General features: G+C 41.4%; 1 protein-coding gene across 1 annotated transcript in view; it reads right to left on the bottom strand.

The window, feature by feature from the left end:
- Nucleotides 1–26691, bottom strand: part of LOC122790920 (zinc finger homeobox protein 2-like) — a 515963-nt gene that overhangs the window by 257755 nt on the left and 231517 nt on the right. The gene's annotated exons all lie outside the window — the stretch shown is intronic.

Below are 26691 nucleotides of genomic sequence, written 5' to 3'. Positions count from 1 at the left end.
CCTCGCTTGTTAAGATTTTACATTCAGAGCGTGTACCAGCAGCTTTCACTACCTGGTATCTGTTGGACAGCCAATTTATAATCCAGTGGGCAGCATAGGGGTTTACATTAAGTTTATCTAGCATTTCCATATTTTCAGCATTAAGGACAGTATTAGAAGCCTTGGCCAGGTCAAGATAAGAAGCATGCACAGAATGAAAAGGGTCTACAGCCTCTGTAACAAAGAAGCTTGATAAGGTTCAGGTGGCAGGACATGCCCTTCACAAAATCAAACTGAGTTGGCTCTAGTGCAGTTAAGCTGCATATGTCTGCAAAAATGAGCTCTGCCATGACACATTACATGGCTTTTCATACAAGGCTGATGAGTCTATAATTAACTGGGCCGGTACAAGGGCCACTCTTGTGTAGAGGAGTCACAGTGGCTGTTCTCTAAGTATCATGCACACAGGACCAGCCTTTAGTCAACTGGTGCCCTAGGCAAAAGGTCTCCAAAGCACCCCATCAACACCACCTTTTGCCCCCATTCTGGTCTACCTATACCATGCAGCTTACTGGAAAAGTGCCCCTGCTACAGTGGCACCCTAGGCAGCTACCTAGTTGAACTATGCCTAGGGCCAGCTATGCATGCACAAACACTGTAGACAGCCTAATGGTGAACAGTTTAAGTACAGGCTTGGATAATGCATACAGAGCACCGATGAGATTGCAACCTGATATATTGTCTAGTCTTTTAGAAATATTATTTTTCAGCCTTTGACAGGGATTCAAAGACTTGCCCCAAGGTGATTTCAGGGGAACTAAACTTCCAGGGATGGTGGGGGGAACAATGTGGGTAGATGGGTTAACGTTAGTTGTCTTAAATAATAACATTTATTTCAATTATGCTTCAAATAAGTTAAGGGGGTTTCATTGGGGGCTAGTACGGCCCTAGCATTTGCAAATTTAGTGCCACTGCTTTGGGAAAATATTTTTGTATAAGTTAGAATTATTCAAGAATGTAGATTTTTATATTCGTTTTACTGATATTCTGTTTTTAATCAGTGGATTTTACAAAAATGATTTAAATACATTTTATTGGTAAAAATTGCCAGAACTATTTTTTTTTTTTACAATTTACAGTCATAGGTTATAAAAACAAACTTCCTCACTTAGATACTGAAATCTCTTTTGATAGTGAGGGAAAAGCTCTGTTATCTAATGTTTATTACAGAGAGTCATTTGGCAATTATCATTTGTACTTGGAATATCATCGTCTAAAATATCTCAAACATAATATAGTGAAATACTGTACTACTCAAGCATCCTGGTTAACTAGTAGCTGGGGGGGGGGGGGGGGGTGCTTAAAAGTCTGGAGCGAGAGGATGTAACAAACAAGTTCTAAAAACATAGTAAAAAATATTGATGCCTGCCCTACACATTATGGTCCTATTTTATGTAATAGGTAGGCTATTTCTAAAGCATATGTACTGCTTGCTCATAGACTACGTTGTCCTAAATACAGACAACCTATAACATTAGTATTTTCAGTACATTCATATTATATCATAGAAATCATCAGGAATAACTGGAAATCTGTGCATGGTAATATAAAACTGATGAAAACAGCAGGCAAAGCCACTATCTTTATAAATAAGAAAAAGGCGCAATAACAAATACTTGTTGGAGAAGTCCAGTCCAAATACCAGGACAATTATGTCAAACAAACAAAACCAAAACATGCTTGCCCTTTGCAACTTTTGCAATTATTATATATATATATTAAATGTTGGGCTATATATTTCAATTTCAAATGCTAAGGGGCCTATAGAGACAGCAGACTACTTCAATTGCTCTCTCACAGGAGGCTAAAAATTAAATTTTGACACATTACAGAAATCTCATTTATTTATTTAGTTGTGTATGCATGTATGTATTTATATATTTATTTATTAGTGTAAGTGGTTGTCTTTTGCTGTGGCGTATGTCTGAAACATACTTTTCTATAGTTTAATAATGAAAGAGAACTACTGCTCCCTTTGATTACTGCTAACAAATGAATAACACTCATTACTTAGCCACTGCAGGTAAATACATAACATTTGGTAACTTAAAATGTTCTGAATAATGCCTACTCACTCTGGTAGTCATTGTTTCTGTTGTTATACAAATGATGTACAAAACATGAAACCAAAAATCCTATTCAGCCCACTGTATGATATGAGTTTAACTCCATCATGCTGGTTGTGTACCAATAAGTTCAGCTAATGGCCCTACAAGGGTCACCACATGAAGTTCATGAATTCCCAATACAGTTCTCCATTTAAATGTGTGACTTTTTTAAGTTGCAGGGTAGATGACTTGGAACAATGCATATTCCTGAAATCCTGTTGTACTTATATTTCACAATGCATGGATGAAATGAGCTTAAATATCAGTGAATGCTCTGAGCGGGACTAAATCTTGTAAAAACTCATATAAGAATGCTTAAGAATGCAGTGCATGTTGTTTTAAAGCTATGCTAAATAGTTGGAAAGCAAAAAAAAAAACTTCTTGATAAATCAAAAACTGACAAACCTCATACTGCAATAACAGGCTCTGTAGAGGGTCTATATTATATTATCGCACGCTTACAAAAGCAAACAATAAATAATCAACCCCATGTAAGCGAAGGCTTACAACGTCGAAATCTTAGAAAAGCGATTTTTTTTCTAAGGGAAAAAAATCGCTGTTCCAAAATAAAAAAAAGAAAATACACTTTAAAACATTACATAATGTGGGGGACTGTGCCACCCACACCCCCCTACTTAAATATACCAACTCCGAGATCGCACTTCAGTGATGAAAACGGCAAAGTAACGAAAGCGGTCAAGCCAATTCTTTTGCAGGGAAAGAATTCACTGAAAAGCCACTTCGCTATTTTGCCTTTATGCTCTTTTCAGTTCGATCAAGATGCATTCGACAAACTGCGTCTGCAATCTGGTAATAGGGAACCTCTGTAGATACCTTACAATATTGAAAACTGCCTCCCTTTACTAAACACATTTTCACAATTAACCAACTTTAAACATGTATTTTTCTCTCTGTGTAACCCTGCTATGCCTTCAACCTACATGAGCAATGTGCTACTATACTAATCAGCCCGAATTATTTAGAAAATTAGCAGTGCATGGCCTAAGATACATTTCTGCAGTTTGAGTAATATCCCATTATATAGTTCTAAACACTATTCATATTTTTATAAAATGTACAAATACATTCTCTCTCTTTCCTAATTGTTAACATTTAGATTTTCTATGCTGTAAGTTCAAAATCCAGCTGGGAAAGAAGATAGAACCATGATCTCAGCAATCAGAAAGAAACAATACCGTAATGGCAATAACACATGATCCAGTGCAAGGTCAAGGGTCAAGATAGGACTTCATCAGAGACAGATGTTGGTTTACTTCTATAGCTTTACCTTGTCAAATATTTTAAAAGCCATCAGAACTACTAATGGGAAGAATAAACCCTGAGGATAAAAGCTACTCAAAGTTATTCAGAGGATAAACAGCACAGAGTTAACACTCTGAGCTTTAGAAAAGAAAGAATTACTGAAGGTATTCTAAAAGAAAATAAGATATGCACTGGAGTTTAACAGCAGTTTGATTATGAGACACTTGTGACCTGGATACATGCTTTGATAACTTATAAACTTTTATTGAAAGTCCAGCATGAGTCTTCTAAGTTACCAGGTTTTCAACCTTTGTCCCAGGTCTTTGGTTCAGATCAACTTTACCAGATAGCATCACATTCAGTTTCTACACCCAGCAGCTTTATATAGTGAGCTTTAATGGAGTAGAAATTGCACTGGTCATGAGAAAAGGACATCTTTGCTAGATACTCTCTTCATGGCAGTCATGTTAGCATATCTGGTAATTAGTGCAGGAGATTAAGTCTCTAATCTGTTAATGAGCTGCTTCCTATAGTCAAAAGTACATGGTTTGATTCCTTCCTCCACTGGCCTACTGTGCGACTTTGAGCAAGTTGGTTGACAACAAAATGCTCTGAAAAGGGACACCTGGGTTAACAAATGTATAAAAAAGGTTACTGTCCTCCCAGGAGGTAGGAACCACTGTGAAACAGGCAGAGATGACTGGGTAAAGCTGGGTCTGGCCATCAAGAAAGGACACATTCATTAACTAGGACATAAATCAGCAAAAAAGGATAGATCAAATTGGTACTCTATGGCTTGTAAAGGGTGATACATAATTATAAATCTGACCAAGAAGCAAGCCCTCTAAAAGTTATAATAGCAGCCCACAAGAACTGTAATGAGACTCTGTTGTAAAACAATGATCTGAAGAAATCAGACTCGTGACTAGCTATACTACTGTTTTAATAGCTATTGGCTTAAGAATGGAGGATTCTTTCCATAGTATTCTACAGAAAGCATCTCACATACCATAATATTCTATGGAAAGAATCCTACTTACTTAAGTCAATAGCTACTAAAACTGCATATTTTTGATGAGGGCCAAAGGTCAAATAGTTTATCAAAATAACAACCACCATTCTACTGTTACTTACTGACTCGCTCCCCAGAAGAATTGTTTGCCTAGCATTCGTGTTTCAAGTGTAGGAATGCCAATAAATACAGTATTAAAGGCTTATAGCTACTTATGTTGTGTGTTCTTTGCTGAAGTCCAGGAGAAAAGCAATAAATAAAGAAAAGATACAGGCAGGCACAGTTATTATGGCTTGACATTTCCCCTGAGCAGAAGAAGATCAACGATCTCTAGGCATCATTTCTTTATGTCAAGTACCTTTAATACAGTTTGAGCTTCCTTGTGCATTGTAGCTGGCTTAAACACTTCAAGCAAAAAATTATTAGCGTTGTCTACAGCAGACATGCTTAACCTTTCTATACTATGCCTCTTGACTATTCTTTATCAATTATTCTCATTTTTTTCATTGTATACTGAAAAGTATATGTTTATAATCTGATTAATAACTGTATTAGATATGCATTATACTTAAGTGTACCTAACACTTGTTCCAGAAGATTCCCTTTGTGGGACTCCAATAAAACAGGCAGTATCCAGATGAGCATTACTGGTAATCAGCTGTAGACAAAAAATTCTGAGCAATGTGAATACAGGACTACTTTGAGTTAAAGGGCAATATGGCAGTGGAGACTAACTACTTAGTAGTACTAGTGTCTTGACCAGTGAATGGTCACCCTAGCTGGTACACTTGATTAATTTCCATCCCAAATGGTTTCTGCTCTCCTCCCTTGTGTTGGTACTGCTACCTGTAATGTAAACAGAAAATTTTCAGCTACTAAGTCAAGGACACTGGGATTCTGCTACTACATTATGTTTTCAAGTTTCACTTTCTTATTAATTTACAGTGTTTGGACTAAATACTATATAACTTAAGCCTCGGGATTCAAATGGAAACATCCTTAATAAAAATGTGCCAACAACATCGGTGGGGGTGGGGCTGGGGGCTCAGCCTTATGTAGTGTCTGGGATTCCTGGGAGGCAACCATTAATTTGTCAGGTTTACTCTATTATGGTCGAGTAGCATTCAAAAGACATGCGTAGAATGGGCGTGCCTTCATTGAAGGTTGGGCATCGAGCTGGCACCTCTGCACCCGTAAAAAATCTACTGCCAATAATTAGTGGACTGGAGTTCCGCTGTGGCAACCCCTAACCGGGAAAAGCCGAAAGAAGAACAACTCTATTATGACATAAAACAGGTGGCAAATGGGAAGTAAAACAGATGTTATCTGTACTTAGAGATGGAGGGTAAGACAAAAAATTTGACAGGTTTTGAGAAAGATCAAAAATAAATAATTGTATACAGCAAATCACAAAGAAAAAAGACATACATTTAGACTTCTGCATCTCCAACTTTAGCATTTTTCATTTTAAAATGAAACGACAGAGATGCAGTACAGTGATGGTGCAACTCAATTAAGTGGTTTGTTGGAATTAAAATCAGAGAAGCTTTTACTTTGCTTTACAATACATTTGTTTTTTAAAACAGCAAAGAGTAGGAAGAAGAAATTTGCTTTATTTTACCAATTTTCCCCTTTTTTCCTGTATTAAACTGATTCCAGGGGGTAATTCCTGTTAAACATATAACTGGTTCTATTACTGGTACACATTAAAGCAATATCTATAGAATTTTTGTTTTTTAGTCTATTATTCCGAGACTGCAGTATTTTAGACATTTATAAAGTTTGGAGATGAGGTGTAGCCCCCTATGGAGGGGGGGGGGGGGTGAAGTGTGGGTTTTGAATAAAAAATGTTTTTGAATTTGAAGGGGTTGCATTCTTAAGCAAAAACGCATTGTCTTTTGACTACTGGCAGTGACCTGGCTTATTATACACTGAAAAAGGAATACTTTCATAAACACAGCCACAAGCATATTTGGCTTGTTACGGTACACATTCATGTTCTAATAAGGTTTTCTTAAGCAGAACTGAAAAGCAAAAAATAAATAAATAAATAAAATAATATGTTGCTTCATTTTGTTGATGTTTTCTGTGAAGTGTGGCTCTTTTACTCTTTTTCAGATAATTCTGAGACTCTTTAGTGTGGGTCCCAGAATAACAAGACTGAATGACAAGAAAAATGGACTCATGAAAGGTAAGTCTGAGTGTATTGTGAGGTATGGCAATCTCAGAGATGGGACAGTATAGAGATGATTGGGGGTGATGGGGCTTGCACTGTGCAAACTAAACATTTAAAGTAGAAAAGCAATGTTCGACATTTGCTGTTCTGAATTTTTGGTCAATTTTTAGGCATTTCTGGGCTCACTATAACAAGTTAATGTTTCAATAGTAAGCTCTTTTACATTTTAAGTGTCAAAATGTAGGCCACTACTCGTAAAGGCAGGTCAAGAAATAATTTCACTGATCAAAAAAAAAAACAAAACCAAAAGCAAGTTAGATATCTTTAATATCACTTGTAAGGTATGGGACTTTAGTCCAGAACATCGCACTATCTACAGTTCTACTTAGGGTATTGTGCCGTGTATTGCAATCAATTCTGACTGATGATGAAAACTTAAATTTTGATTGATGTAACATTATTATTAATTATTTCTCTGTTGCAATTTTTATCATCAAAATATCCTGTATGGTATAGTATGGTGTGCATGCGTGCAGGGTGTCATGGCATTACAAATGGTTCTAAAAATGCACCACAGACTATCTAAAATCTCATGGATTCTTGTGGGCCTTGCAGGCCACATACCCTCACCGTAATTCAATTAGTTCCTCTAGCAAAGCACAGAGACCTCTAGTAAAATCAGTCAGCTTCTGCAGTCAATCCTTTGGCCTGCCATGGAGAGGATAGGGGACGGAGACAAGACAGGGATGTTGCTTTTACAACAGAAATTAAATCAGATCAGATGTTATTAAAGTGCTTATAATTACGTACCTTGAGCTGTATGTAGTGTCAAATGTTAACACGACCTTGTAAGCGTTATGTTTGTCACACATACCATTTATGCCCTGGCACTCTCGTCAGATCAACAAATGTTATTTTTTTCTGATGTACTTTTCATTGTCATGGCATTCAATTGCATGTAATAATGTGCAGTGTTGGGAGGCTGCCTCTGCCAAACACCAAAAGGAAAATAGGAACATTACAACAATACCAGGAAAGTCATCACAAGCATGAAATGACGTGGATATACTTTTAAGAAGATAAACCTAAAAGTTCATGCATCCCTTTTCACGCACTTAATAATGACTACCTATTTTGTGTAACCTAACATTATTAAAGGTGCCTGGGTACAACATTTTGGAAGACTGTTTTACACTATTAGTTATGTTTCAGGAAAGTCCTTGTTGGCAACAGAGATGTTGTCTCATTTACCAGAGACTCAGGATCATGGGTGCTGCTACAGGGGGGGGGGGCACCATGAAAATGTCCCCCCAAGTGCCCAGTCCCTGGTAATATTAAAACATGGGAATTCAAAACAAACTCACTTTATTGGATAAATGCACTCAGTAGTAATCTAAAAGGCAAATATCTGAAATAGTTACAGCTTATGCACAAACACAGCAGGTAGCGATGAAACAATGCTCTGGTAAAAAAAATTGCACTATTTGAGCTATAAGAAGTATTGTATCTTTAATTGTTTAAAAGTTCGTCCATGCAATGGATGATGTAATTGTACCACCTATCTGCTTCTAACTTTTAAAACTGTGTTGTTTAGCTTATGGCTGTTTGACCTAAAGAAGCATTTTTGTGCAAGCATTTTCAAATTGTCATTAATTAATTTTTTTTTTTTTTACGAGAGCATTGTTTCAGCGATACCTTGATCATTTCCCAGAGATGGTCTGCACCTGTCACCCCTGGGATTCAGGATACTGGCTAAGGTTCTTGCCACCCCTATAGTGCCTTTTTAGGCAAAGTTCAAAGAACAAAACCACCACCGTAACAGGTACAAGCATGCAAAATCTGAAGGTAATGCTATTCAATGCTAGATGTCTAAACCTCAAAATGCACTCTCTCAAGGCACTCCTAAAAAAGAACATTGATATCTGTGCAGTAACTGAGACCTGGTTTAAGGCTCCAGAGAGCACCCCTGGAATACCAGGCTACAACTCTTACCACACTTTTCGGCTACCAAACCAGGACTGAAAAACTAAAGGTGGAGGAGTGTCCATATTCACCAAGGATATTCACAACACCAGGCTAGTTGCCCAACACAATGTGTCTGAAATTCTCCAGGTGCAACTAACACTAGGTAAGACTGCAGTCCAAATTGTAGCTTGCTACAGATCCCCCACCATGCGCCCACCATGCCCCAAACTTCTCACTACACCTTTCTAAACATACTGGAAAATATTAAGATACAATCAAACACCCTAATACTGGGTGATTTCAGTTACCCTGCCATTAACTGGGAAAACTACTCATGTACCAACACCTTTGCCCAACAGTTCTTGGAATTCATAAATTCCAACGCCCTGGATCAACTAATCCTTAGTCCCACCAGGGGCTCCAATATCCTAGACCTGGTCATTACCAACATGGGAAATCGATGCTCCACACCTATAGTCACCCCCTTGTTGGTCAGGTCTGACCATAAGCTAATCACCCTTGACATCCACATCCCCCCCACCCCCCAGTAAGGAAACCTTCGTAAAAAACTTCTCCAAAGCCAACTTCATGCTACTCAAGTCAGAAGTGACAAACTTCATGACACCCATGCATACGGGAACTGAAAGTTTGAATGCTGAATCCTACATTAAGGCACTGTACATGAGCACATCCACTCGTGCATGAATCATGCCATCCCCAATAGAACCAAGACGCTCTCCTCCAAAAAAAAGGAAGCCAATCTGGTGGTCCCTTGCCATAAACAAACCTTACAACAAAAGGAAGAAACTGTTGCAGAAAAGAGGAAAATCCCAAGATGCAAAAAACTCCCTTACCAGCCTCAGTAAGAAGCTGAGATCCCTCATAAAATCCACCAAAACTAGTTACAAAAATAAAATTGCTAAAGATTCCAAAGACAACCACAAGGCATTCTATAGCTATGTCAAGAATCTAAATGGCAATGCTCAGATCTGCTTTGAGCTACAACAGAATGGTATTAAATATACTGATCCCAAGGATATTGCCAATATACTGGCAGATCGATTCAGTGCACACTTCACCCCCTAAAGGGCCCATCTCAATACCGAAAGATTGCCAAATTCTGGTAATAACGGCCACACAGGTAAAAAATGCACTCTCCAAAGTTAAGAATACAGCATCCATGGGACCAGACGACATCCCAGGCTGTGTACTACATGAACTACAAAATGATCTGGCACCTCACCTAAGTGCCACGTTTAATCATAGCATCACCTCAGGCTTCATGCCCACTGAGTGGTGCACAGCTGCAGTTATCCCACCCCACAAGGGGGGATCCACCTTGGATCCTAGGAACTACTGCCTCATCAGTTTGATGAGCCTGATCTACAAGGCCATGGAATGTATTATCATGGAACTTATAAACAAAGACACTGGCAACCTTCAAACACTGGATCCCATGCAGTTTGGATTAGTGAAGGGCCGATCTTGTCTCCTGAACCTGACTGACTTCTTCGAATCAGTCTCCAGAGCTGTGGACAAGGGTAAGGTGGTCCACACAGCCTATCTGGACCTCACCAAGGCCTTTGACACCATCCCCCACTCTGGAATCATAGATAAACTTACTAAGCTGGGTATTAATCCCCAAGTCACTCGATGGGTTGCCAACTGGCTTACTGACAGAACCCACACTGTAAAAGTAGTCGACTGCAAATACAGCTCCAGACAAGTGGAGTACCTCAGGGTGCAGTCCTGGGACCGCTCTTGTTTGGCATCTATTTCTCTGAAGTACAGGCCAGCACTAAGGGACTCTGGCTAATAAAGTTCGCAGATGACTTCAAACTGGGAGACATTATTGAATCCCCAAATGATGTGGATATTCTACAAAAGGGCCTTACAGAAACAGATGCTTAGTGCCAGAGCCATGGGCTCAAGCTCAATACCAAGAAATGTATAGTTATCTCCATTGGGAAGAAACATGTACCCATGAATTACCGAATAGGTGGCAGTACACTAAACACCAAAAGTGTGATAAGAGACTTAGGGACACAGGTGGACAGTGGTCTAACCTTCAATAACCACATCACCACAACAGTCAGGAAATCCTTCTATGTGGCACATCTCATCGCTAACGGCTTTTCATCCAGAAAAAAGGAGGTTATTGTCCCACTGTACTCATCCCTCATTAGACCCATTATAGAATACAACGCCCCATTTGGTATGTAACTCTCAAGACATCTGCAACAACTTGAAAGGCCACAGAAATACCTCACTAAAAGAATCACAGGCCTAAAACAGATGCCCTATGCTGACCATCTAAAAAAACTCCACCTATACTCTGTCGCATATCTTCTACTCAGAGTCGATCTCTGCTTAACATACAAGGCCATGTCAAACCCAGAGCTGCTGGACACGCTACACTTAAAGAAATCCCAGTACATCAGAGATAAACGGTCCAGGGATCTAAACCTTGTCATCACAATGAAAAAAACATGCTGGAGGGATAGGTTCCTGACCCAGAGACTCCCCAGACTCTGGAATAGACTGCCCATACATGTCAAGCAGAGCGCCTCTTTGGCCCTCTTCAAAAGGAACCTTGATGATTGGATGAGAGATAGGAAATTCACCCTGGGGATCACACCAGTCACCCTGCTAGACAGACGTCCAGGGAAGTAAATACTGTGGGAAGAAATAGCCAGAGAATTGTTATGGCTAGGCTTGTATAGATCCTAGGGCCGATAGCCAAGTATAAACCTATGAACCTACTGTGCTTGCTAGTAGCAGAATACTAAAACATGCTTCACACTGAGAATATTAAAACAAATGCTTGACATTTTTGGCTAAGCATGTCATGAATGCATGTGCATTTGAATGTGAGTGCACCACCCAAGTGCATTTGAATGTTTTGCATGCCTTCTGAATGTTTTATGGTCAGGACATTAGTGAAATTCATTACTACATTGTCAGTCAGGAGAAGGAAGAGTATGTGTGTAACCGTGCAAAATGCCTGAGTTAGTTAGGGGATTTCTGGTTAAGTGACCTTCTCAGAGTCAAACACATGGAAGGAGAAAGAATAAAACCCTGTACTCTTAAGTCAGTTCACTAAGAGAGTGGAACCTTAATTTCCCACACCAAACCTTCCTTAGCTGCTTCTTTTTTAAGTAGAGTTTTATAGTTTTATTTGTTCAGAAAATGCATGCCTGTTAACCTTTTAAGTGAATTCGAGTTTTTTTGGCACTGATGGCTTTGAGCTGATAATAAAATGCTTCCTATAGTGAAAGGTACAGGGTTTGAATCTTTCCATCTCTATTTGCCTACACTCTGAGTATGAGCAAGTCACTCAGGCAGTAGTCTTGGGTCAACCCTGAAAAGGGTTACTTTCTCCTGTTGATTTACCTGGTTAAAAAACAGATAAACAAATACTTTTTTTATAAAATTAGTCCCTTTTGGGGCCTCCCAAAGTTATTTTCAGCTTTGTCCAGAATTCTTAAATAAAGAAATTGAGAATTATATTGGTCTGTTCCTTGTAAAATTAGTCACTTTCTGGCAAATTTTTGTGGATTACAGTCATTAAATAATGTCAGGCATGTGAGTTTCAGACTGAGTCCTTCATACAGTGCTTGCTAATGCAACATTCGAGTATATAAGAGAAATATTTAAAAGTTTTCTCATTGTCAGGTCTCTGTCTTTGATTTTTGGGCTAAAAGGTTGAGAAGGCACGGGATGTATACAATGGGATGCATGAGCTTGAAATATACTTCTCAGTCATTCTATATTTGTTCATCTACTTTACTGCAAGCAAACATTTGAATGTATGCAGTTATACAATGGCCTATAATAGATGGTCACGTGTGTGTGTGTGTGTGTGTGTGTTGTATCTCAGCGTACATATGGCACAAAGGAATGAATTGATTGTGCTAAACAGGGACTTCATCGTATGAGCCATGTTCTTGGGTACAATACCTGATTTCCTTGTTTTTTTGACTTTGACAGTGCTCATATTTTTCACTGAATAAACCATACAGCATGAAGTCTATGAGTTTCATGTTACAATATTAACTCTGAATGCATTCTTAATTTTGCTTTTTTTGTTTTACAGGCACAACATTGTGAAACTGGCCGCATCTACTAAAGACAATTATAAGGCCTTCTTCACATGTCTACAGTCTTAAAGGAAGCATTCAGATCTGTTCAGAACTGGTGGTCAAGGCCATCACATACACAAACGCTGCTGATATAGCCAATCTGCGAAAACTTCTCCCCTCTGCCCCCCCATCAGTAAATCAGCATATCCCCAGCACCTGCCCCCTCCCCTTACCTCTAGGGAGCAAGTCATCACTGCCCTCTCAAAGGCAAAAAATACAGCCTCCATGGGACCTGATAACATCCCAGACTGCATCCTACATGAACTCAAGCAGGAACTTGCAGCACCATTAGGCACCCTACTGAATCAAAGCCTCAGTACCAGCTTCATCCCAGCTGAGTGGAGGACAGCCACTGTCATCCCTTTGCACATTGGTGGAGTGCCCACCAATCCAGGAAATTATAGACCCACCAGCTTAACTAGCCTGATCTGCAAGGCCATGGAATAGATTATTGGGGATCTAATTAACAAGGGCAGTGGCAACCTCCAAACACTTAACCCCACACAGTTTGGTTTCATCGAGGGGAGGTCATGCCTGTTAAATTTGGTTGACGTCTTTGAGACAGTCACCAAAGCCATGGACGAGGGGAAGATGGTGCACACCGTCTACCTTGACCTGGCCAAAGCCTTCAATACTATTCTCTACTTGGGTATAATAGATAAACTCTCTCAACTAGGCATCAATATGTATGTTACTAGATGGGTAGCAAACTGGCTCACTGACAGAACCCACCTAGTCAAAATAGGAGAAAGCCACCTCAAGCGGTAGACCCGAAACAAGCGGCGTACCCCAGGGATTGGTCTTGGGGCCTCTGTTGTTTGGGATATACTCTTCTGAGGTGCAGGCCAAAACCAGTGGGCTATGGCTGTCCAAGTCTGCAGATGACTGTAAGCTGGGCATTGTCATCAATTCCCCTAGTGATGTGGACATCCTCCAAGAGGGTCTCACCCAAACAAATGACTGGTGCCAGAAACATGGCCTCAAACTGAATGCCAAATAAAACATCATCATTCCCTTTGGGGAGAGTGACGTGCCATAAATTATCACATTAATAAGAAGGTCGTAAGTACGCAATCAGGCATGAGGGACTTGGGCACCCAGGTTGATCACAACCTGACTTTTGACCACCATATTGCTCCCAGTGTACGGAAAGCTTTCTACATGGCCCACCTCATTTGGAAGGGTATCTCATCCAGGGACAAGGAAGTCATAACATCCCTGTATTCTTCCCTTAAAAGACCCATTACTGAGTAAAACTCTCCTTTTGGCATGTACCTCACAAAGTACATGCAGCAGCTGGAGACCACAGAGGTTCTTCACCAGAAGAATCCACAACCTTAAACATCTACCCTACACAGGCAGGCTTAAAGTCCTGTTCCTCTACTCAGTCTCATACAGACTCCTCAGGGGTGACCTCTATCTGGCATACAAAGCAAACTCATACCCTGCTTTAATGGGACTGCTGCATATCCCCAAGTCAAGTTCCACTCCAGTAACCCACATGCGCAACCTCAACCTGGTCTGTGACATCAATAGGACTTGTTGGCGGAACCAATTTGTATCCCAGAGACTCCCTCTTCTGTGGAATAGACACCCTCTCCATGTCAAGCAAAGTACCTCATTATCCCTTTTTAATTGCAACCTAGATAACTAGATGGGGAACAGAAAATACACCCCTGGGATTCCACCTGTGTCCCTGCTGGACAGGGGCATTGGCTGCTGAATTGTCAGAACATGGGCTAAATTCTTGGCTAGGCTTGTAAGGGACTCAGAGGTAATTGCCTAGTAACTTCCTATGATCCTGTGAAATGTACTGTGTCAGGCTACAATAGTTTGGAAATTATTGCAAATGAGTTAAGGTTACGAGCTGTTAAATGAGTTGTTTCATGTAGTGTAGCTTTTCATTCCCTCAGCCTTCATTTGTATAATAAAAGTTTGACCAAGTCACTTCACCAGACAGTGCTCATGGGCTGCCCTTGAAAAGAGACATTTGAGTTCAGTAGTCTGTCCCAAGGTGTTAACAAATTCATTAGATATATGTCTTTTGAATTCTTGCACGTTTCAGATAACTCTTATTAGTGTTTCACTATATGCTATCAGACTATAAATGCCTGGATATCTGTTGTTGTTGCTTAATGAACTGCCAGTTACATTATCAATACTGTATGCGAGTTTCAAAGGAAGAGAAGTTTAACATTGCTCATGCTGTTTTCAGTCTGAGAGTGTTTTATTTTGTTCATCAAATGACTGTTTGTGTTTTCACTGTTAAATATTTAATAAAAGTTTTACAATACATCCAAATCTCTGTGATCATTGTAAAAGTAAAGAAAAAAATAGCATGCACACTGACAGGTTTCAACAACATTTTATAAGTAACCGGGGAGAGACAGCCAACTAATGAGATATTGGTATGGCTGCTGAGAGGGGGTCCAAGTCCATCACTCTCCTTATGGCTCCATTTGACCATGATCCAGCTCTGCTCTTATTAATCAGAAACTGCAAATCAGTATTCAGCCTCATAAGTACGCCCTATCATTTTCTTTTCTATATTTTAAACCAGGTAAAGGGGCAACCCAGGAGCCCTATCTAGTTAAGTGACTTGCTCAAAGTCACACAGTAGGCAAATGGTGGGAGAACGAATCAAACCCTGTACCGTTGACTACAGGAAGCAGCTCCGTAAGAGGTTAGAGACTTAATCCTTTGCAATACGTACAAGATCTTCACTTGGGTCTTCATTTTCTGATAAATTACTGCAGGTTAAAAATCACTAAGGCTTATAGTCAGTCAGTAATGCTAATTATTAGAGTTTCATGTTTTTTGTTATTCAGATGTTTAGAAAATTCATGTTTTTTGTTGTTCACATGTTTAGAAAATTCATGTTGATATTCTATTAACTTTCTAAATGAAGTAAAGTAGCTTGCTTGTTATCTCCAATTTTGCAGAACATAGGTTCCAAGGTGTGTACTAGGCTAATGGCCCTGGAGCCTTTACAAGCCTAGCCCATTTGTGCCGCCCGACATTAGTTCCCAGTGCCTCTATCACGAATTTTGTCTCATATTTACACTCTGTCCCCCTAACCGGGAAAAGCCAAAATAACAACATTTACACTCTGTCCCTCATTAACTTCTTTTTTTTCCCCAGGAAATCAACGAGGATTACTATTAGTCAATAATGTCAGTCTTTACAACTTCATAGTTTTCATTGTTCAAAGAGTGCACATCCATACAGCCATTATTGCTATGTTAACATTTTAAGTGATCTGGAATTGCCAGGCACTTATGTTTAACAAACTATTTCTTGTAGTCAAAGGGGGTTTGGAATCCTTTAACTTCCATTTGCCTACCTTGTGAGTTTCAGCAAGTCACTTAATCAGATGGTGCTCTCAAGTCACCCCTGATATGAGGCACTTTTTCCATTTACCTGGTTAACAACTAAATAAATTAATAGTTAAAATTTGCCTCTTTTTGTCCTCCATTATTTTTGGCTCTGTCCAAAATTCTTGAACAAGAAGATGAGAGTTTTTTTTTATCTGCTCCTTGTAAAATTTGTGACTTCTGGTAAATTGCTGCAGATTGCAGTCACAAAGTAATAAAAGCCATGTGAGTTTCAGATTCTGTGTGCTCCAGAAAATGCCTGATAATGCAAACATGTTATTTTTATCAACTTTCTATGCATAAAGGCTGTTCCTGATTTTTGCTCCTCATTTCTAATTCTTGAGCTAAGAAGTTGAGAGGGAAGAAGGTACAGTTCTGACATGAGCAAGATGAAATACATTTCTAGTCCTTTTACTAAAGCTCGAGAGCTATTTACCGGCTCGAGGCCTCCCCTTATCCCACAATGATAGGCGTCAGATATCCAGATCTCGTTTGGTAGAGCTAACACCATGGAAAAAACACCTGTTCCCACCACAAGGTTTACCTACAATGTTACAAACAGAGGAAGACGTAACCTAAAAAAAAAGTCAACCATAGGAAGAAGGCCTCAAAAGGGATTCTTCTCGGTCCTAACCAGGCTAGGGGGGATGGAGGGTGGGACGCAAGAAAGAAGGCGAGATGAAGACAACTAACATGGAATGTTATGGTAGGTACATAACTTCTTAATGTTAAGTTGTCTATCTTGCCTTCATTCTTGCTGGATGGGACAGCGTCCCTAGCACCTTAGCCCTGGGTGGCTCATTGAAACAGACTCTTGAGCACAGTGGAACCAAAATCAGCTTGACTCCTGGAGGCCATATCCAACTTGTAATGTGAAATGAAGGTATGAGGAGTGGCCCATGTGGCTGCAGCACAAATAGATTCCATTGGAAGTCTAGCCTGAAAAGCTACTGATGTAGCCAATGCTCTGGTGGAATGAGCTTTTGGTTTTGTAGAGAGTTCCTTATGTCTCAGTTGGTAGATCAAGGTAATAATAGCCACCTGGACAAGGTTACCTTAGAAACTGGCAGGCCCTGCTTGCCCTCAGCATAGGACAGGAAGAGTTGATCTGATTTTCTTGTCTGTTTGGTCCTATCCAAATAAAAATGTAATTACCTGTGAACGTCCAAATAGTGTAACTTTTGTTCAGCTCTGTTTGAATAATTAGGAAAAAAGACAGGAAGATCAATAGCCTGATTGAGATTTGTCTCTGAGGGTATTTTGGGTAAAAAGGAAGGATTAGTCCTGAGTGAAACTCTATCTTTGTGAAAAATAAGATAAGGAGGGCGAATACAAAGGGCTTGAAGTTCCGATACTCTTCTGGATGAGGTGATGGCTACTAAGAAGAGAGTCTTCCAGGAGAGTAACTTTAAGGAACAAGAAGCCGCAGGTTCAAAAGGAGGGAGAATCAATGAAGCTAATATCAAGTTCAAATCCCACGGGGGGGATCTTTAACCGAGGGTCTAAGTAAAATAGTCCCCTTAAGAAAGGCCTTAAAAAGTTTGTGGGATATGATACTGGACTCTGATAGGCCAATGTGAAAATTTGTGATAGCAGCCAATTGGACCCTAATGGTGGCAGACGAGGAATCTGCTCGAAAAAGTTCCGCCAAAAAATCTAAAACATTATGGACAGGTGCTGTAAAGGGGTCTATCTTTCTAGCCTCTGCCCAGAAAGAAAAACGTTTCCACTTACTAGCATAAGTCTTCCTAGTAGAAGATTTGTGCGAAGAAAGTATGATTTCACGCACTGGCTGAGAAATATGTGGAAGCCTGGCTAAGGTTGGAAGTGGAGCAACCAAGCTGTGAGGTTGAGAGAGTGAAGGGATTGGTGCAGCCCACCCGACTGATGGATCAAGAGGTCTGGCACTGGGTCCAGATTCCAGGGCTGCTCCAGCAGGTGACAATGCAGGAATGGGAACCAAATTTGTCGAGGCCAGTAAGGAGCAAAAAGGATCATCCTGGATCCCAAAGCGGTCACTTTCTGAATCAGTTTTGGAATTAAGGGAAAAGGAGGGAATACATAGGGAAGACCCCGGGGCCAATCGTGAACTAGAGCGTCTCTGGGGGAATGGCCTGGGAGGGGGAAGAGAGTGAAGAAGTCACTGCACTTGCTGTTGAGAGGGGTTGCAAAAAGGTCACAGCAAGGTTGACCCCATCTGCAGAAAATTTTGTCGGCTACTAACTGATTGAGAGACCACTCGTGAGGCATAAGGATTGCCCTGCTTAGCCTGTCCGCTATGACGTTGGACTTCCCGGGGATGTGCGTTGCTATCAGAAACCGTTGAGAGGAGATTGCCCACTGCCAGAGTCTGAGTGCTTCTCGACATAAGGGATAGGACCTGGTTCCGCCCTGCTTGTTGATGTACCACACTACCGACATATTGTCCATCTGAACTGCAATAGTCCCGGTAGGCAGAGAGTCCTGAAGAGCTTGCAACGCTAAAAGTACCGCTCTCATCTCCAAGACGTTTATGTGCAGATGGTACTCTAGGGGTTGCCAAGTGCCCTGGACAGTCCTGTCCTGAAAATGCCCCCCCCACCAGATCAGGGAGGCATCCATTGCCACCGTGGCAACCGGAGGAGGAAGGACAAATGGTCTGCCCTGAAAAACTTGAGGGGAGACCATCCACCAAGAAAGGTGGTCTTTGCATGATTGGGTGATTATTATGTTGTGAGACATCGGAAGCTGTTGAAAGGACCATTGGGTAAAAAGCATCCATTGAAGAATCCGCATGTGAAAACGAGCCAGGGGAAGTAATGTGATTGGTGCTGCCATGAGACCCAAGGTTTTCAGCATAAATCTGGCCTGAATTCTCTTGCACTGTAGTAACATTTGAACATGTCGGCGAATGTCTAATACTCTTTCTAATGGAAGTTTTGCCGACAGTTCTTTTGTATTTAATATGGTGCCTATAAAGGTTATAGATTGACAAGGCGACAATGCAGACTTTTCGAAGTTTATAGAGATACCTAGCTCGGAGCAAGTTTGGATGGTATAATCCCTGGCTTGGATTAGCTGATGCCTGGTGGAAGCAGATAGGAGCCAGTCATCTAGATATGGAAACACCTGGAATCCTCGCTGTCTCAGGTGAGCCATAACCACTGCCATGCATTTGGTGAACACCCTGGGGGCTGTGGTGAGACCAAAGGGCAGGGCTCTGAATTGATAGTGACTGGCTCCCAGCCGGAAGCGGAGAAACCTCCTGGAGCATCTGTTCATTCTGATATGGTAGTACGCATCCTGAAGGTCTATGGAACACATCCAGTTGTCCGGACCCAAAAAGGGTAGAATGGACTGAAGCATGACCATCCGGAACTTTGTTCTTTGAACAGACTTGTTTAACCTGCTGAGATCCAAAATGGGTCTCCAGTCCCCTGGTTTTTTTGGTACCAAAAAGAACTTGGAGTAAATCCAGGATCCTTGCTGGTCTGCTGGGACTGGCTGGATGACTCTTTTTTTTCTAGCAGTTTTGAAATTTCTAGTACTGCTTGTTCCCTTAGACCGGGTGGAACATCTGGAAGGGATCTGTTTGTTTGCACGGGGGTGTGGACAAAGGGGATTTTGTAATCCTCGGATATGATAGACTGTACCCATTTATCTTGTGTGAGGAGTCGCCAGGCTTCTGGGTACAGTGACAATCTTCCCCCGACTGCCTTTGAGGGTGGACAGTTGGGCAGCCTCTCAGGGGTGCTGAAAGGGTTTGTCAGAGAAAGCTTCCCTGCTACCCTGATTTTGCGGACCCCCTCTGCCCCTCGGGCGGCATCTATTGTTGTTCCCTCCTCTGCCCCTGGAGGAAAACTCACCACGTGTGTCAGGCACGACTCCCTGGGGTATGCAAAATCACATTTTTCCACTCTTCTGACCTTTAGGGTATGGTCTAGAGGGAGTAGAAAAACAGACTCCCACGGCAGAAAGAGTCTTGCCTTCCTGCTCACACCTGGTAAGGATATCCTTCACCTGTGGTCCAAACAAAGGCGAACCATCGAAGGGGGTATTGGTGAAGGATGCCTTAAAGGGGTCAGCAAAGTTACATAACCACATCCAGGCATGTCTTCTCAAAGCCACGCCTGTGCCTGCGGCCCTACTCGCCTCATCGGCTGCATAAGAAATGAGCCACATGGAGGAGTTGACTATAGAGTTAAGGGTCACCAGCTGGGAGTTAATCTTTTCCTGAGACCCCGCAGCAGATGGATCCTGAAGGGTATCACCCAGTTCCTTAAGGAGATCCCTTTGAAGGCAAGTGAAATGGCACAGATAGTTCAGCGACCACATGGAAAAGGTCGCTGAAGAAAACATCCACTTCCTGTACCTGTCCATTGTCCTAGATTCTTTATTAGGTGGATGAACAGGTACAGAAGGGTCAGCCAACTCCTTCTTAGTGGCTGCTGCAACCACCATGGCATCAACAGGGACACCCTTTGTAAGAAACTGTTTGTCGGACGGGGCTGTAATGAATTTTGTGGGCCTGCGGGGAGTTGGTTCCACTGTGTCCGGGGCCGTCCACACCTTCCGAGCCACCACTTCCATGAGCGGGTCAAAAGGTGGAGACACCCAGGAGGTGGAAGGGCGAGAACCAAATGCATCCAGGTACACCAACTCATCCTCGGAAGGGTTAAGGGCAGTCAAGTTCCCTCTCTGCCTAAGGATCTCAAGGATGTCTGAGAAGGAGACATCCTCAGAGGGGGACCTTGGGGACCCTTCCGAATCCTCCAAGTTGGTGTCTGAGGTGACTGACTCGGGGGAGTCAACATGTTTCCTCTAACATTTTCTCTTCCAAGGGGGCTCCTCTGAATGATCAGGGGAGGCCTCAGAAGAGGACGATACACCCAATGGGGCTACCTGGAGTGCCTGTTCTCCACGCTTGGGGTCAGGAGGGTGGACAGAGACTGATGCAGGCACCATAAGGGGAGGAGCTGAAGGGGTCGATCGCGGAGCCAACACCGGAGTTAGCATGCTCCTCATGACCTCAAAGGCACCCCTATCAGGCAGAGAAGAGGGTCCCCGCTCCGAAGAGATGTGAACCCCTCCCGGCACCGAGAGGGACGGCTCCGAGGCCGATGTCGGGGCCGAGCTCACCTGCGCTGAGGCCCTGAGAGGGAGAACGGGGTCGGACAAGGGTCCGATGCCACTCGCCCCCTCGGAGCCGATGAGGGAGTCTCGGCACCCAGATCCCTTCAAGGATGGAATCATTGAAGAGATAGGAGCCGATGAGAGAGTCGAAAGGTGTGGTATCGGCTCCAACGTTCCGATGATTCGAGCCCCAACAAGCTCCGGCTCCGAACACAGTGGTAGAGTCGGAGGAGGAACTGTTGAAGACACAGGGATAGCCACAGTCTGTTGAGAAGGGCTAGTCAACATTTTGGCCAGTGCCTGCGACTTAAGGAGCCTACTGACCACCCTCTCCAAGTCCTGATCAGATAGCCTGGAAGACCGAGAGGAATGGGATCTATGGCTCCGCTCCGATTGGAGTAATGCAGACCTGGCAGCTGAACGAACAGACTGTAACGAGGGAGACCTTGAACGCTTTCGGCTCAGACAAGGCTCCGATAGCAATGTCGGAGCCGACAGAGGTCTCAAAGTGTCGGTTCCAGCCGGAACCAATGAGGAGGCAGAAGCTCTGCTCAGCGTCGGCTCTGAATAGGGAGCCGACGATTTGGCGGGCTTTAAGGATTTCCCCGACGAAGGCTTGGCCGGGGATACTTCTGGCTTTAACAAGCCCCCCAAAATGAGCTTATTCCTATGCTCCTGCAGGACTCTCAGACTGAAGGCATGACAGACCGAACAGGAGTCCTGCAGGTGTAGGGGACCCAAGCAATAAACACAAGAAGTGTGACCATCTGTCAGAGACATCTTCTGACAGCACGAGTCACACTTCTTGAAACCTGAGACCTTGGTATCTTTAGACATATTACAGAAGAGATACACACACACACACACACACACACACACACACACACACACACACACACACACACACACACACACACACACACACATGCACTAGGTAAAACTAACAGTAACAATACCACTAAAACCACAACAGTTATCTCTAACAAAAAAAAATAAATATATCTATATATATATATTATACAAGATGACTATAAGACTAGAAAAAGGCAGCTAACTAGGCCTAACACTACCCTAAAGGGTGGGGGGGGGTGAAGTAAACTCTGTAACAACTGAAAAAAGAGTTTATAAGTGGGATCTAAAGGAGTACACAATCTAATTAACCTAATAGGGAAGAATAACTAAATATTACACGATACTGGTAGCAAAAAATACAATAAAGAATTACATGACCTGGAGCCGGTAAAAACGCAACCTCGTAGCTGAAGCGGCAAACGAGATCTGGGTATCTGATGCCTAGCATTGTGGGATAAGGGGAGGCCTCGAGCCGGTAAATAGCTCTCGAGCTATAGTAAAAGGCCGAGTTGGAGCCGAGGATCGGCTCCGAACCCATCCAGCAAGAATGAAGGCGAGATAGACAACTTAACATCAAAGTATTATGAATGTAGTGGGTATAATGAAGTAATAATAACTTGATTTTTTGTCATTAAGAATGTGTAGAGATGCTAACAGAGAGTGAACACTTTGCTTACTTGTGTATGTGTGTATGGGGGGGTCTTGAACCTTTTCAACTTACTTTCAAGTCTCTAATGTTGGAAGAGCTAGGTACTTGGTAAAGTACAATATATTACACCTGCTGTATAACGTTTTTGTCATATAAATGGTAGAAAAGGACAATTTTACAATGTAACCAAATAAATGTTCTGGCAAACAAAAAGATACAGATACTGGGGTTATCCAAAACATTTTATATGATGTGGGCTTCTTTCCTAGTTGTTATTAAATATGTCTCATTTTACCAATCTGCTGTGTAAGATAGTGTAATATTCTGCACTTTGAAGATGAAAGTTTGACTATGGCTGTAGTTTCGGAATTATTTTGCTTGTTTGTGTTATGGATGGTATGGCTGCTATGATGCTGCAGGCCTGCTCCTACCTCTGTTTCTTGTTGCTGACCGGAGTTGATTTTTTTTTTTTTTGAGGGGGGTTTGCTTGACTTTCTTATATGTGGCCTTGGTCTTTTGCACCCCAACTTGTTTCTCCTGAGTGCTTGTAATGTTTGAAGACTTGAGTATGTGGTAAAACAAGTATAAAGTAAGATTTTAACAATGCTGTGAGCACCCTCCCTAGTTGTTAGTAAAGTTTTCATGTTTTGCCTATTTGTTCTACCCTATGACAGGTAGCATGGTGTCCTGTATTTGGAAGATGGAATGTTTACTGTTGCTACCATTTCTTTAATTCTTTTGCTTGTTCCTGCTATGGATGTTACGGTAAAGTCAAACCATACTAAACTGCCTGAAAATGAAGAATCCTCAAGCTTAAGAATTGAAGAATATATAGTTTTAATTATCTCAGTCATTAAAACTACAACTTCTTAAATCCATTTGCTGAGAGTTGCTCAGAGATACCTATAATAATATTCACATAGCCATAACCTACAATCTTTCAAAATCCTGCACATCCAAATAAAAAGTATTTAAATGCTGTAATGGGTTATTGTGACCAGACATTCCTATTCCTTTTGGAAGCTACCCATGTTTCTTCACTCTACCTATTTTTGCAGACTGTCCCTTATTTTTGTACTATGCCACATAACATTTTTAACTTTCTGGTAAATCACTAATGATTACAGTCAGTCAGTAATGCCAGTCGTTAGAGTTTTAAATTTCATATTTTTCAAAAAATCCATAACGATACAAAGCATATTTTTCTATTAACTTTAAGTGAACCACAGCAATAGTTTAAAAATATTCTTAAATTTAACCCATTACTTTTGACTTTGTCCAGAATTCTTGACCAAATAAGTTGAGAGGTATAATGATACCTGAAAAACATTCATCTGTAAATTATTTCTATCTGTGTGCAGTTTTGGTCTTAATAAGTCCTCTTTTGAAAAATGTTCTTCAAATTGAAACCTCTCTTAAACTATACACCAATGGTTTGACTTAGGGGTATTCGGCATGTGTATACATAACACACACACACACACACACACACACACACACACACACACACACACACACACACACACACATGTGTATAGACTAATTTCATGGTCTCAAAACTAAGGAGAAATTTAAAAAGCTCACTGAAATTGAATTACTACCAGTGCATGAACTGGCAGTAATGGGTACAGTGCGGAATGATCGAGGGGGTTACCGTCATTAGCATCAAAGAAATAAACTTATTAAGTTGATATCTCATCCATTTAACACGTGAACAAGATTAGCAGAGCTGTAGCAGCAAAGATTAAGGGGAATGAATCTAGAAAAGACAGAAATAAGATGACCCAAGAATGGTCACCTCTACATTCAGTCGCATAGAGCAGTGTGACAGGGTTGTGCTGAAGGCCAACAGGAATAATGTCTGCCATCCTCTGAACTGAGGGATGGCAAAGCAACATCTGGAAATACAGTTGTAGTCCCTGATGCTGGTACATTGTCTGCCATCTTCTTAACTGAGGGATGACAAAGCAACATCTGGAAAAAACCAGTTATAGTCCCCGAGGCTGATACAATGTCTGCCATCCTCTGAACTGAGGGATGAGAAAGCAACATCTAGATAACCAGTTGTAGTCCCTGAGGTTGGTGCAATGGCATGACAAAGCAACATCTGGAAATCCAATTGTAGTCCCCGAGGCTGGTACAATGTTTGCCATCCTCCGAACTGAGGGATGACAAAGCAACATCTGGAAAACCAGTTATAGTCCCCGAGGCTGATACAATGTCTGCCATCCTCTGAACTGAGGGATGACAAAGCAACATCTAGACAACCAGTTGTAGTCCCTGAGGTTGGTGCAATGGCATGACAAAGCAACATCTGGAAATCCAGTTGTAGTCCCTGATGCTGGTACAATGTCTCCCATCCACTGAACTGAGGGATGACAAAACATCATTTGAAAAACCTGTTCTAGTCCCTGAAGCTGGTACAGAATGGAAGGCAGAGCATGATACTGACTCACCATATCCTTATCAGTCACATACAAGTGTACAGCTAAGGAAGGAATAAACATGGATTTAAGCTGAAAGGAGGAAGAGTCAAGTCAGATTAAAGGAAGCTCCTTTTAAATGACAGGGGGATGAAGCCACGAAATGAACTGCAAAAGAAAGAGGGTTGAGAATGCAGGCTAGCAAAATAATTCAGGATAGCTTGAAAAAGGTGGAAATGGGGGGACGGTACTAAATTAAAGGCAGAACTGCAGAGGGCACAGCAATCAGAGTAAGACTACAGGGCATCTGCCATCATGTTACCTAAATGTTCATTTAACTACAATAAGACATGATGGAGACTGTATACAATAGTTGATTATTATGGGCTTAAGACATAGATGTACTCAAAAATACATTTTATGAATACCCATTTATGCAGTATTTCTCATATACATTACTCATTACGGCTGAGACACTTTCCTCATGAAAAGATACATCAGAGACGGGAGTGCACACAACAGTGCATATTTTACCATGCTATATTACTTTAATATATACTTGCTAACTGGAAACAGAAAAATGCTTTTCACATAGCCTACAAAGGTTAAATAGGAGCAAAAAGTAGAAAACACAAAATAAACTCTAGTAACTCTGACCACCAACATGAATGAAGAAAAAGAAAATCCAATCTACAGCCTTCATGTAAACTTATAGGACCACGAAATGGATTCACCATATCTTTATTAGTCACATAGGAGAGTGAAGCCAAGGAAGGAATAAACATGAATGTTAGCTGAAAGGAGGAAGATTCATGTCAGAGTAAAAGAAGTCCTGTTTAACTTACATGGGGATGAAGGCATGCAACTGCAAAAGAAAGTCAGCTTAGGTGGCACAGAAAAATCCAACACAAAATGAAAGGTCCTTGCCAGTGAAGCATACCAAGTGACACTGAACTCTTCTAACCTTCATTAACTATAAGGAGAGCTAAAAAGCAAACATTTCTATGGGAAGTAATGCTGCAGTGTGCATTTTGGAGACTCTATAATGAAAAATAGGTTTCCTTTTTTAATGGATTTTTTATACCTAGCCTTGTTGACCACTTTGCTTCACTCTTCTTCACAGAAAAACTTAACTTGACTTATTTAATCTCCTTGAAGCAGGTAAGAACTAAGAAGGTAAGAAATAATATCATAATGCTTTTATAAAGAGGCAAGTTCCTTAGTTTGTTCTTATGTCCCATTCCTCAGTTGTCAGTGCAGTGGCCTTCAGTTTCAGGCCATGTCTTGGTTATCTCTGTGCCTGCATCCATCATAAGATGTCTGCCCTTTCCATCATCTATTACTTATGCCTGTATCCATTTTAAGATGTCTTCCCTTTCCATCATCTATTACTTATGCCTGCATCCATCATAAGATGTCTGCCCTTTCCATCATCTATTACTTATTAAGTCCCACCGCAGCGTCTTCCATCTTCCACCAGAGTGCTGCTGCACTAGTAATAAGGTCACCCTCACCTACTAGCTCCTCCCTCTCTACAAATGAAAGCCACTCAGGGCCACTCATTTCCTCTCTCTTC

This window comes from Protopterus annectens, chromosome 16.part0, assembly GCF_019279795.1.
Source record: "Protopterus annectens isolate FY-2018-M chromosome 16.part0, PAN1.0, whole genome shotgun sequence".
Taxonomy (NCBI): Eukaryota; Metazoa; Chordata; order Ceratodontiformes; family Protopteridae; genus Protopterus; species Protopterus annectens.
Note: the sequence above shows the minus strand (reverse complement) of the source record. Positions and strands in the feature narration are given on the sequence as shown.